This window comes from Martes martes, assembly GCF_963455335.1.
Source record: "Martes martes genome assembly, chromosome: 14".
Lineage (NCBI taxonomy): Eukaryota > Metazoa > Chordata > Mammalia > Carnivora > Mustelidae > Martes > Martes martes.
Window position 1 is genome coordinate 41,944,413 of NC_137902.1, and position 12,595 is coordinate 41,957,007.

The 12,595-nt window shown below is 38.1% G+C and overlaps 1 protein-coding gene across 2 annotated transcripts in view; it reads right to left on the reverse strand.

Moving 5' to 3' along the window:
• SHLD2 (shieldin complex subunit 2) overlaps positions 1 to 12,595 on the reverse strand; it is an 87,250-nt gene that overhangs the window by 56,757 nt on the left and 17,898 nt on the right. The gene's annotated exons all lie outside the window — the stretch shown is intronic.

Here is a 12,595-nt window from a genome sequence, read left to right on the forward strand (position 1 = left end):
AGGTCACTGCGTTTTATCTTACACGTTCTAGTTCATTGTGATCAATCATTCACTCACCAAGCAAGTCAGCAATAGAATTGAAAACTTTGTACCAACTGTACATTAACTCAGTAATGCTGAGACAAGAATTTTTCCATTTCAAAATAGGCAAAGTCTCCAACTTATGCACAGGCTGTCTTCTTCAAGTTCAGTGATACTTTGTTATAAAGCTTGGGAAACATTTTTTCCAAAGAAACAAACTTATGAAATAAAGTTGAGGCCACCGGCAATCACCAAAAACCAATTTACTCCATACGTACCTGAAAACCACAGAAAAAGACAGGAAGAAATGTAGCCATGTTAAATGACTTTCAACCACGTCTTTTGTTCTCCCACAGCAAGCAAAAAATAGTTCTTATGTCAGATTAGACACTATGTCACACCTGGTTTCATTCAACTTTGTATCCTTGTAAACATTAATGGTATGTAACACAGTACATGCTTTCTCTCAGGAGCTTAAAATATTTACTTAATGAATGAATAACTAGAATTAAAAGTACTATTTGGACCATATTCTTTCTATGGAGAAATGCATTACAATTTCCAACTGAAGGAACAGCTTCCTTTTCCTTGGCAACAAGACCAGTTTGAACACCAAGAATCATATGGTGTCAGCAGGTACTCCACCGGACATGAAAGCTATTCCTCCTTAGAAATCAGGTTTTGGGGGCGCCTGGGTGGCTCAGTGGGTTAAAGCCTCTGCCTTCGGCTCAGGTCATGGTCTCAGGGTCCTGGGATCAAGCCCCACATCGGGCTCTCTGCTCAACAGGGAGCCTGCTTCCCCTTCTCTCTCTGCCTGCCTCTCTGCCTACTTGTGATCTCTCTCTCTCTCTCTCTCTGTCAAAATAAATTTTAAAAAAAATTTTTTTAAATAAAAAAAAAAGAAATCAGGTTTTGGTCAGAGATCACTTACACTATTGCTAAGTATGTATATATCACTAAACTGGGTTTTCATGATAAACAACTTGACCTCCAAAATTTCCCTGACTTCTTTCCCTTTAAAAACCAGTAACTATGGGGCACCTGAGTGGCTCAGTGGGTTAAGCCGCTGCTTTCTGCTCAGGTCATGATCTCAGGGTCCTGGGATGGAGCCCCGCATTGAGCTCTCTGCTCAGCGGGGAGCCTGCTTCCCCCTCTCTCTCTTCCTGCCTGTCTGCCTACTTGTGATCTCTCTCTCTCTGTGTCAAATAAGTAAATAAATAAAATCTTAAAAAAAAAACAAAACAAGGGCACCTGGGTGGCTCAGTGGGTTAAGGCCTCTGCCTTTGGCTCAGGTCATGATCCCGGGGTCCTGGGATTGAGCCCCACGTCGGGCTCTCTGCTGGGGAGCCTGCTTCCTCCTCTCTCTCTGCCTGCCTCTCTGCCTACATGTGATCTCTCTCTGTCAAATAAATAAATACAATCTTAAAAAAAATTTTTTTTAATAAAATAAAACAAAACAACAACAAAAAAAACCCAGTAACTAAATATAAATAGTGGCCATCAATATTGTATCTGGAAAGAATTTTTCCTTCTGGATTTAGTGAGATTTAATTAACATAGAACACTGTACTAAAGTGTACTGCATAATGATTTATGTATATATTGCAAAACAATCACAGTAAGTCTAATTAACATCCATCACCATACAGTTACAAATTTTCTTGTGATGAGAACATTTAAGATCAACTCTCACAGCAACTTCCAAATATACAATACAGTATTTTTTAATTAATTTATTTATTTGAGAGAGAGCACATGCTGGGGGAAGAGAGGAGGCAGAGGCAGAGGGAGAAACTTAAGCAGATGCCATGCATGCACAGCGCAGGGCTCAATCTCACAACCCTGAGACCAGCACCTGAGCTGAAACCAAGAGTCTGATGCCCAACATCCTGAGCCACCCAGGTGCCTCCAAAATACAGTATTTTTAACTACAGTCACCATGCTGTACATTACATCCCTGGAATTAATTTACATTATAACTGGAAATTTGTACCTTTTGACCACCTTCACACATTTCCCCTAGCCCCCACACCCCTGCTCTGTCAACCACGGATTGGTTCTCTATTTCTGGGACTTCAGGGTTTGTTTTTTTTTGTTTTTTTTTTTGTTTTTTTTAGATTCCACATATAAGTGAGATCATACAGTATTTGTCTTTCACTTAGCATAATGCCTTCAGGTCCCATCCATTTTTTATTTTTGTAGATAATACTATTTCCTTCTTTTTTATTACTGACTATTCCAGTGTATGTGTGTGTATCACATTTTATTTATCCATTCATCAACTGATGGACACTCAGGTTGTTTCTGTGTCTTCACTGCAGATAATGCTGCAGTGAATATGGGGATGTGGATAATTCTTTAAGATAATGATTTCACTCCCATCAGATATATACCCGAAAGTGGAACTACTGGATCATATGTAGTTCTATTTTCAATTTTTTGAGACAGATTTCTGATTTGTATAGTTTCTGCTCTACTTCTAGTTAGTATAGAAGCTTATCAACTGCGAACTTAATACCATGTCTCACCCCCCCCAAAGAAAAAACTTTTTAAAAGAGTCAGTATTCAGACAAAAAGATCTGATTAAAACCTAGTATTTCTCTAGCTCAGATGCAGCTACCTGTTCTTAGATATTTCAGAAACAAAATAGATATAACGTTACCCAACATGATAACATAAATTATTTTAGGCACCAAAATAATTGCAAAAATAACTGAAAAGTATGGGCTAAAATTACAGAACTTAGTAAACAGCGTATTTAGTGTCCACAATGATACTGATTTTCATAGTTTAAAACCTGAGAGAAATTTACCTAAAAACAAACTCCGTTAATTTTTCATTACTCTAAGAAAACAAATTATCTCTATAATGTACCCACACAAGAATAAAGACTAATTTATCCTAGAGAGAGAGAGAGAGAGAGCTCGCTTCAATACTTCAAGCTTTTTAGAATGACTGATCATCTCATTTCTTTTACCAAGCACAAAATTCATATAGATTGTGTCACTCTAAATGGGATATAGCATCAAAAGCACTTATGTTCCAATTTAGCATCAGAAATTATTCCATAAATGTTATTTCTTTTGAGCACCCTTTCTGCTCTAAAATTCTATACCCTCAATAAAACCAACTTACTTTATTTCTTTATAATGATTTCATTTTATATAAATGTAGGAAGGCTATATAAATATTTGCTAGAACAAATGTAGGAGGTTGAATAGTTGATAAGGACTACTGACAAAAATGGAAGTCTGGACACAGGTAATAATGTCATCAGCCAAGAAGGCAAAAGCATTTCTGAACTACCTACTACATTAACACAATATCCTTGACATAAAGATTTCTGGGTGAAGTCTTTTTGTGGTATTTTTGAAAAATAGTAGTATATCCAAGAAAATTTAATCATAAGTAATTAAATCTATGTTGAATTTTGTTTCAAGAATGTTTTCTGTTAAAAGAATAATGTTCAGGGCGCCTGGGTGGCCCAGTGGGTTAAACCTCTGCCTTCAGCTCAGGTCATGATCTCAGGGTCCTGGGATCGAGCCCCATGTTGGCTCTCTGCTCAGCGGGGAGCCTGCTTCCTCCCTCTCTCTGCCTGCTGCTCTGCTTACTTGTGATCTCTCTCTGTCAAATAAATAAATAAAATCTTTTAAAAAAGAGCAAAGTTTGATGTCTCTACATTAGTAACCTATGTAATAAAACATGAAACCCACTAAGGAAAAGCAGAGCAGGAACCTCAATATATCACTTTTAGAGACCGATACTTACATGAAAGTAAATATCATGAACTCCAATCATATTCCAAACTTTTAGAAGTGGGTGGGTAGAAGAGGGCATAAAAAATATGACACTATTTCTATGGTATGGGTTTATATCTTAATATTTTCATCTGAAAAGTAAATACGCAAATTGAGACTTCCAACTAGCTTGTCAGAAGGGCTGTCATGAGTACTAATAGTCTCAGGTTAATATTTTTTGGTTTTTTTTTTTTAAGATTTTATTTATTTATTTGACAGACAGAGATCACAAGTAGGCAGAGAGGCAGGCAGAGAGAGAGGAGGAAGCACGGTCCCTGTGGAGCAGAGAGCCTGATGTGGGGCTCGATCCCAGGACCCCGGGATCATGACCTGAGCCGAAGGCAGAGGCCTTAACCCACTGAGCCACCCTGTCGCCCCTCAGGTTAACATTTTAATAAACTTTTCTCTCATTTCTTCCAAGTATCTCAGCATTAAAAACTACAAAACATGACGTTGCTGCTTTGGAAAAAGTCTGGTGTTTCCTCAAAAAGTTAAACATAGAGTTCCTATGTGACCCAGTAATTCCACCCTAGGTATATACCTGGAAGAACTGAAAACAAGTCCACACAAAAACTTTCATAAATGGTCACAGTAGCATCAGGCACAATAGCCAAAAAGGGGAAACAACTCAAACATCCATCAACTGCTGCATAAATAAAATGTGTATATCCATACAATAAAGTATTATTCTGCCTTAAAAGGAATGAAGTGGGGCTCCTGGGGGGCTCAGTATCTGACTCTTGGTTTCAGCTCAGGTCAGGATCTCAGGGTCAGGAGAATGAGTTCAGCAAAGAGTCTGCTTGTTCCTCTCCCGACCCTCGGCTCCTCCCCATGTGCTCACTCTCTCTCTCTCTCTCTCTCATTCTAAAATAAATAAATAAACAAACAAACAAACAAATAAATAATGTTTTACAAATTAAAAAGTAATGAGTACTGATAAGTGCCACAACACAGATAAGCCCTGAAAACATGCGAAGGGAAAGAAACCAAACACACAAGGCAATATACAGTATGATTCCATTTATATGAAGTACTCAGAATAGGCAAATCAACAGACATGTACGCAGAGTAGTGGCTGCCAGGGGCTGGGAGAAAGGAGAAACAGCGAGCGACTGTTTAACCGGTACAGAGTTTCCTTTGAGGGTGATGAACAAGGTCTGGAACCAAGTTATTGTTGCACAAGATTGTGAACATCCTTAACATCCCTGGAATTTTTTCATTATGTGAATTATAGCTCAATCGACACAAGAAACTTTACATCACAATACAAAGATGTTAACATCCTATTGGAGAAATGTGGATTATTCTGGAACCCCTTTAAAAACCTTATGGTTAATTTCATAAGGTATTTTAATTATAAACCTTTTTTGAGGATTTTTTTCAATTTTTAAGTGATCTCTATGCCCAGCACAGGGTTCAAACCCACAACCCCAAGATCGAGGGTCAGACGTTCCACCTACAAAACCAGCCAGGTACCCCTCAAAGTTAACCTTTTCCTATAATGTCAATGTCATCCTTAAGATTTCCTATTTGTTAGGAATTCTCATAAAACGCTTAGCACCAGCTTTGCAATTCTTAGTCTGCCAGGGTAGGAATCAATTTTATATGATATCTACACAATTCAAGTGAATTTTTAAATGGGTCAAATATTTTATTAAATTTGTCTTCCCAATATCCTGCACTCAATTTTAGTATAGGAGAGGAAGGTGTTTATTTGTAATGAACAAGATCAGCAGAAGATAAAAAAACTTTTAAATAGCAAAATTTACCTAGTTTGCTTTAGCACTCATAAACCTATCTCTTGACATTATTTTTAATTTTAGTATTTAATAGAGAAATGCAACATTCAAAAAATGCCATATCAAATGCAATTGTAGCCCATTCATTTATTTTACTTAAGATACAATAGAAAATGCCACTTCTGGGGGCGCCTGGGTGGCTCAGTCGGTTAAGCACCTGACTCTTGGTTTCTGCTCAGGTCATGGTCTCAGGGTCATAAGATCAAGGCCCCCCATCAGGCTCTGCACTCAGCATGGAGCCTACTCGGGCTTCCCTCTCTCCATCTCCCTCTGTCCCTCCCCCTGCTCAAACGTTCGCACACTTTCTCTCTCTAAATAAATAAACACAATCTAAAAAATAAAATGCCACTTCTGCAGAACCTGATTCTAGGTGAGGCCAACTTCAGTCACCTACATAATCATTCACAATCTTCCTGGCTGCTTTTAACAGGGTTTGAGTAGAGTAGGCACTCGATATACATGAATTAATTATATAAATTATCAGATTTTTTAAAAAAGATTTTACTTATTTATTTGACAGAGACACAGAGAGAGAAGGAACACATGCAGGGGGAGTGGGAGAGGGAGAAGCAGGCTTCTCGCCGAGCAGGGAGCCAGATGTGGGGCTCGATCCCAGGACCCTGGAATCATGACCTGAGTCGAGTGCAGGCGCTTAACAACTGAGCACCCAGGTGCCCCTAAATTATCAGATTAAATAAAACTCTCAATTTAAGATAATAAATCTCTTCTGTCCCTGGGCAAACCAGGCACTGGAACCAGCTGTTTTATACATATTATGCCCCATTTCATCCTCACAAGACATTACAGAAGGTGAAGTAACTTGCCTAAGGTCATAACATAGTTGTAAAGCCAGAATTCAAACCAAGGTCTGTCAGGGATACACTCGTTCTTGCTGAAACATTCCAAGCGCTGGCTACAGAGGAATGTATTTTCAGTTTAACTGGCTTTAACTGGCAAACACTCATATTCGTTCTTGAACATAGCTTCTAAGTGTTTAGGGAATGAGAAAGTGCTTAAAAGTACTTGAAGAGAATATTATTGAAGAACAAAGTGAGGCGTCTGGGAAAACGTGCACTGCACTGTGTGTCCACTATGGTGCCTCGTGTTGTGCCTCCTTTTTTTTTTTTTTTAAAGATTTTATTTGTTTGTCAGAGAGAAAGAGAGAGCACAAACAGGGGGAGCAGCAGGCAGAGGGAAAAGGAGATTCCCCGCTGAGCAAGGAGCCCAACATGGGACCCGATCCCAGAACCCAGAGATGATGACCTGAGCTGAAGGCAGACACTTAACCAACTGAGCCACCCAGGAGTCCCTGTGTTGACTGCTTTAAATGCATGAACACTTCATTGTTACAACAATCCTGAGACACAAATACTGGTACCCTATTTTTTACATAAAAGGAAACTGAAGCTTAGAAAGTTCAAGAAGGTCCAAGTTTACAGAAGTTGCAAAGTACAAAATCGGGATTAGAAATCAAATTCAGTCTATCAAGAAGTATTTACTGAGTGCTTACTAGATATCAAGGTCGAGGAGGCACTTAGGATAGAATACTAGAGATCCCACCATATATAGCTCAAAACAAACCCATTTTCTTTTTGCTTAAGGAGTAAGTCACTGGGAAATTGCCAAATCTCCACAGATCTTTCCTTTAATAGTTCTGTTTTCAGTAATTACTCATGCTTTGGTTAGATGTGTTAAGTACTGCCCCCTAAACTCCAAAGTTGACAGTTAGGAAAATGGAACAAACCTCCAGCAGCAAATATAAAAATAGAAGCTATTTCTGTCCTACATGCATGATTTTGAACATACTGCTGGATGTAGAGGACCACTTTGGAAAATAAACTTCACATGTTTTTGGAAGATGGACCAAACCCTCTAGCATTCTGTGAAGCTTCTGAAGGTCTGGCAGATTTTAAATGACAACAGTGAAATTTCAAGAAAGAACAGGGTAAGTCAGCACCAGGGCTAGTTTAACATTAATAATAAGTGATCTAATAAAAAGGTCTGTGTTTGCCCAGTCAGGTTTTGCTTATTATGTCAGTTAGAAAGCCGGAAGGAAACTGGTTTTAACTCCCATACAGCCTGTATCAGGAAAACATCACTTTATCAGAAATGTAGCTGATGTCAGCATAACACCGAGGCAGTTCAAACTGAAACTGACCTTTCTTTTCCAACTATTTTTGCATTCACTCATGGTATAGAATTGAGACCAATTCACATTTGTCATGAGCTTTCTACGTGTCAGACATTACACGCATTTTCTCATTTGATTCCCACAGCCACCCTGCAAGATATTAAACTTGTCTTTTAGAGGAAAGAACAGAAGCTTTGAGAAATGAAGTGACTTTTCTAAGATCACATAGTCTATAAAGAGGCAGAGCAAGGTTGAAACTCAAAGTGGCCAGTTACTTTCATGTCCCATAGCACTAAAAAGCTGTCAGTTTACATCGTAAAGAAATTTAATTTTTATTTTAAAAAATCATAATAGGGACGCCTGGGTGGCTCAGTCGGTTAAGCGGCTGCCTTCGGCTCAGGTCATGATCCTAAGGTCCTGGGATCAAGTCCCGCATCAGGCTCCTTTCTCAGCTGGGAGCCTGCTTCACTCTCTGCCCCTGACTGCCACTCTGCCTGCTTGTGCTCTCTCTCTGACAAATAAGTAAATAAATCTTTTTTAAAAAATCATAATAATATAAGAGCACAGAAAGCAGAGTAAAATAGTGACTTGGATTATAAACTGTTTTAGTACCTCAAAAGAAGTATAAAGTGATGCTGACCTTTTAAAAATTCCTAGGAAGGTCATTATAAGACAATATAAAATGAAGTCAGAATACTAATCTTTCGGGGCGCCTGGGTGGCTCAGTGGGTTAAGCCTCTGCCTTCGGCTCAGGTCATGATCCCAGAGTCCTGGGATTGAGCCCCGCATCGGGCTCTCTGCTCAGCGGGGAGCCTGCTTCCCTCTCTCTCTGCCTGCCTCTCTGCCTCCTTGTGATCTCTGTCAAGTAAATAAATAAAATCTTTAAAAAAAAAAAAGAATACTAATCTTTCAATAACATTTCAAAATAACAAAAAAATAAAAATAGCATTTAATATTATGAACAGAGAACCAAGTTTAAAAAAAAAAAAAAGTTCTATTCTAAAATAATGGTGTTTAAGAGACTGTACCAGTACAGGCTGGCTCAAGGCAACACTTCCCAGTTAACTCCATGGAAAACAAATCCCTATAAAAATATTGAAAGACAATGAGCTTCCATTGTTAAACGAGCTTGAGAAACACTGCACTAAACCAGTCTTCTTTCCAGTTACAAATAGTACAATGTAGTGCTTGAAAATCCTCTGGAGCCAGTCTATCCGGGATGGAGTCCTGGCTCTTCTACCTACTAAGCCATGTTAGTAACTTTGGGCAAGTTATTTTACCAATGTGGACCTCAACTTTCTCATCTGTAAACAAAGGATGTAATTGCAGAAGACAGACCTGTAAAGATTAATACATGTGGGATTTTTAGAACAGAGCCACAAAAATACTAAGTACTCAATAAATGTTAAATTGTTAGTGGTAATATCATTTCCCTGAGCCCTTATTAAGCTGATGAAAGTTGATGTTCACAGTTAATCACCAAGTGGGAAAGGGATATGGTACATAGCTTTTTCTCAAAATTATATGATGGAACCCACTTTTTCACAGGCCATCAAGAAGACTGGTTAATGTCTTTAAAACGAAAACCAAAATACAGAAAACCATTCTCTGAGAAATAATAGAGAATTCCATCACTAAAATAAAATCTGTTTAAAAAACAAAACAAAACAAAACATGGTTAGTGCTTCCCAGTTGCTGAACACATCAAGGTGCTAGAAGGGTAACGTCCAGAGTGGGCATGGAAGTACTCCTTCCCTCATACCCTGCCCTACATGGCTCTTGCATTTGGCTATTCCTGAGTTGTATCCTTAATAATAAAGCAGTAATACCTCCTTATAGATTCCGGCATATGGATTCAGTGCCCAGAACCCATACATGTACTGAAATGAAATACCATTTTGCTTTCTACTCCATAGCTCACACTGGCTTCAAGCCATCATCTGCCTTATCAGATCAGCCATTCAATTATCCAAAATATTGTGTGTTACCTATTCAGTCATCATCCAGCCTGGAGGCAACTGAATAAGAAAAAAAATGTTTTCCGTTATCAAGATATAGCCATCTATGTAAGTCTCATATCCCCTATATAGATTTGAAGATATTCAAATGGTGTTTATTGCATTTGGTGTTTTTTCTGCCCAGTTGTGAAATTTACAATCATTGCAGAAAGTGCCAATTATGTTACCCTATCATTAAGAATTTTTCTAAGCAATATATATTAGGATCTCCAGAAATGCTTATAGACTTTGATCAAACAAATCCATTTCCAAGAATCTATACTATGGAAATAAATAAAGAATATATGATGAAATTTTATGTAAATGCACATATTGCAACATGGTTTAACATTCTAGAAAATTAGAATACAGTTGACCCCTGAACAAAGTGGGCATTAGGGGCATCAACTCCCACACAATCAAAAAATCTGAGTATAATTTTAACTCCCCAAAGTGATAGCCTACTGTTGAGACAATAACACAACTGATTAAAATCTACTTTGTGTAATATGTATTATATACTATATTCTTACAATAAGGCTAGAAAAAAGAAAATGTTACAAAGAAAATTCTAAAAACAAGAAAACACATTTACAGTACTATATTGTATTTATTGAAAAAAATCCGCATGTAACTGGTCCCGTGCAGCTAAAACTTGGATTGTTCAAGAGTCAACTGTACTCAGAAAGTCTAATTTTAGGGGAAGGATTAAATCCAGAGTGGCACATTAGTTCTATTACGCAGTCATCACAAATGATGTTATAAAGGTTACGAATAATGCTATGTGAAAAAGCAGGTTACAAATATAGACTCATAGTAAAAGCACATTTACCCAAAATAAATAAACCAACAAAATACCAAATAATCAAAATATAAGAGAAAAAACTAAATTAAAAAAAAATGAAAACATCAACTATGGTCGATTTGAGCCACAGGCGACCCTTCTTTCTCTTTTCCTGTATTTTCCAAGTTTTCTTTAATGAGTATGTCTTATTGTTAAAATATTTCTTAAAAACCCCAAAAAATAAAATGCCATATTTTTCTCTCCAAAATTTTCATTAACTCTTACTTGCTACCACCTAGCCTTTGAGTTAAAGTTCTAATAGATGACAAAAGAAATGATGTCAGGTGGACTGGCCTAGTGGTTAAAAAGATTGACAAAGGGGCGCCTGGGTGGCTCAGTTAGCTAAGTGTCTGCCTTTGGCTCAGGTCATGATGCCAGGTCCTGGGATCGAGTCCTGCATTGGGCTCCCTGCTCAGCAGGGAGTCTGCTCCCTCTCCCTCCGCCCTTCCACTCCACTGGTGTTCTCTCTCACTCACTCTGCTATCTCTCCCTCTCTCTCAAATAAATAAATAAATCTTTAGAAAAAGATTGAAAATATTATGACGTGATTTCTTTAGAACATAATCTATTATTTTGTGAGAGGCAGAAACGGTTATATATCCAAGGAAGTCGTGTTTTCTGCTAGCAGAATTGTTCTCAGTTTGCATAGTGAAATCATACACACCAATATTTCTTTTTTAATTTTATTTTATTTTATGCTTTTTTAAATTAAAGTGTAATTAACATACAGTATTATACTAGTTTCAGGTGTACAATATAATGATTCAACAATTCTACCTATCCATTACTCAGTGTTTATCAAGGTAAGCATTCAAGAGCACATACCAGTATTCTTAGAGCTCTGTAAAAATACCATGCGTCATGACTCTAAGTATTCCTTAACCCAAGGAAGTCTGAAAGCCTATTTTAAATATGCCAAAGATCAATGTAGTAGAACCTCTGGTTTTAAGAAAGGCATTATGGGAAAGGTAAAACTTTGAGGGTATGGTCTTGCAACTTTATAAATTGTCACATTTTCTAATTCCAAAAATAGACATTTAGTATGTAGCATTTTGGGTTATAATTTTTAACTTAAATATGATTTAAATATTGCTGCAATAGTATTAAATTTTTAAGTCATCAAGGAGAACATGAATCATTCTTATTGCTATTCCCTCCTTTGGGGACTCAGAACTTTTAACATTCCCCCTCAAGCTGGCATCAGGCTTCCAAAGTCCTGACAACTTATCACACCCCAATTCGGACTCAGGATTTTCTCTACCCACCTATCCACCCCTTAGAGACAAGTTTGTCAAGGTCAAAAGATCAGATGAGTACCAATCACTTCCACCCTGCCATCCTCCTCACCAGCGCTAAGCCTCGCCAAAGAAGAAAACAGCCCCACGCTAGGATTCTTTATGACACGCTGAGCAAAGGCCACAGATTGCTAAACATTGCTAAGTAGACCTGAAATCAATGAAGTCATCTAGCTCTGTGCATAACCCAGTATCTCAGTCTGTCAGCATAAACATATTTTCCTACAAAATTAATAAAAATCTGGAGGTCAGCTAAGACCACCATGTTTTTCATCATTACCACGATCATCCAAAACATAAACCCCTCCAGGTAATTCCCCTTCGTTACTGCACTCTGATCTCATTTCTGCTAGGTACTCTCCCCCTCCTCGACCACCATCCAGTCCTCCAGTAGCTCTACTTCCTTTATACCCTTTATGACCCTTCCTTTATGACCCTTTATACTGTTCCCCTGTAAACAAATGCCCGAAACCTTGAACCAATCTGAGCACCATTCCAGCAGTCTTCTTGTCTAAACTAAAATCTGACCACAGCTATTCTTTCTGCCCTCAGCAAAGGTACAGCACGGAAGTCATTCCTTGTTCACCATCGAGGTTCTGCACCCTCACGTACCTCTTTTGAGGCACCCTCAAAGTACCTCTTTTGAGGTGTCTGTCCTATTCCTACCTCTCTCTCCTTGTTTCTGTCATCAACTGACCTTTTAGTCACTTT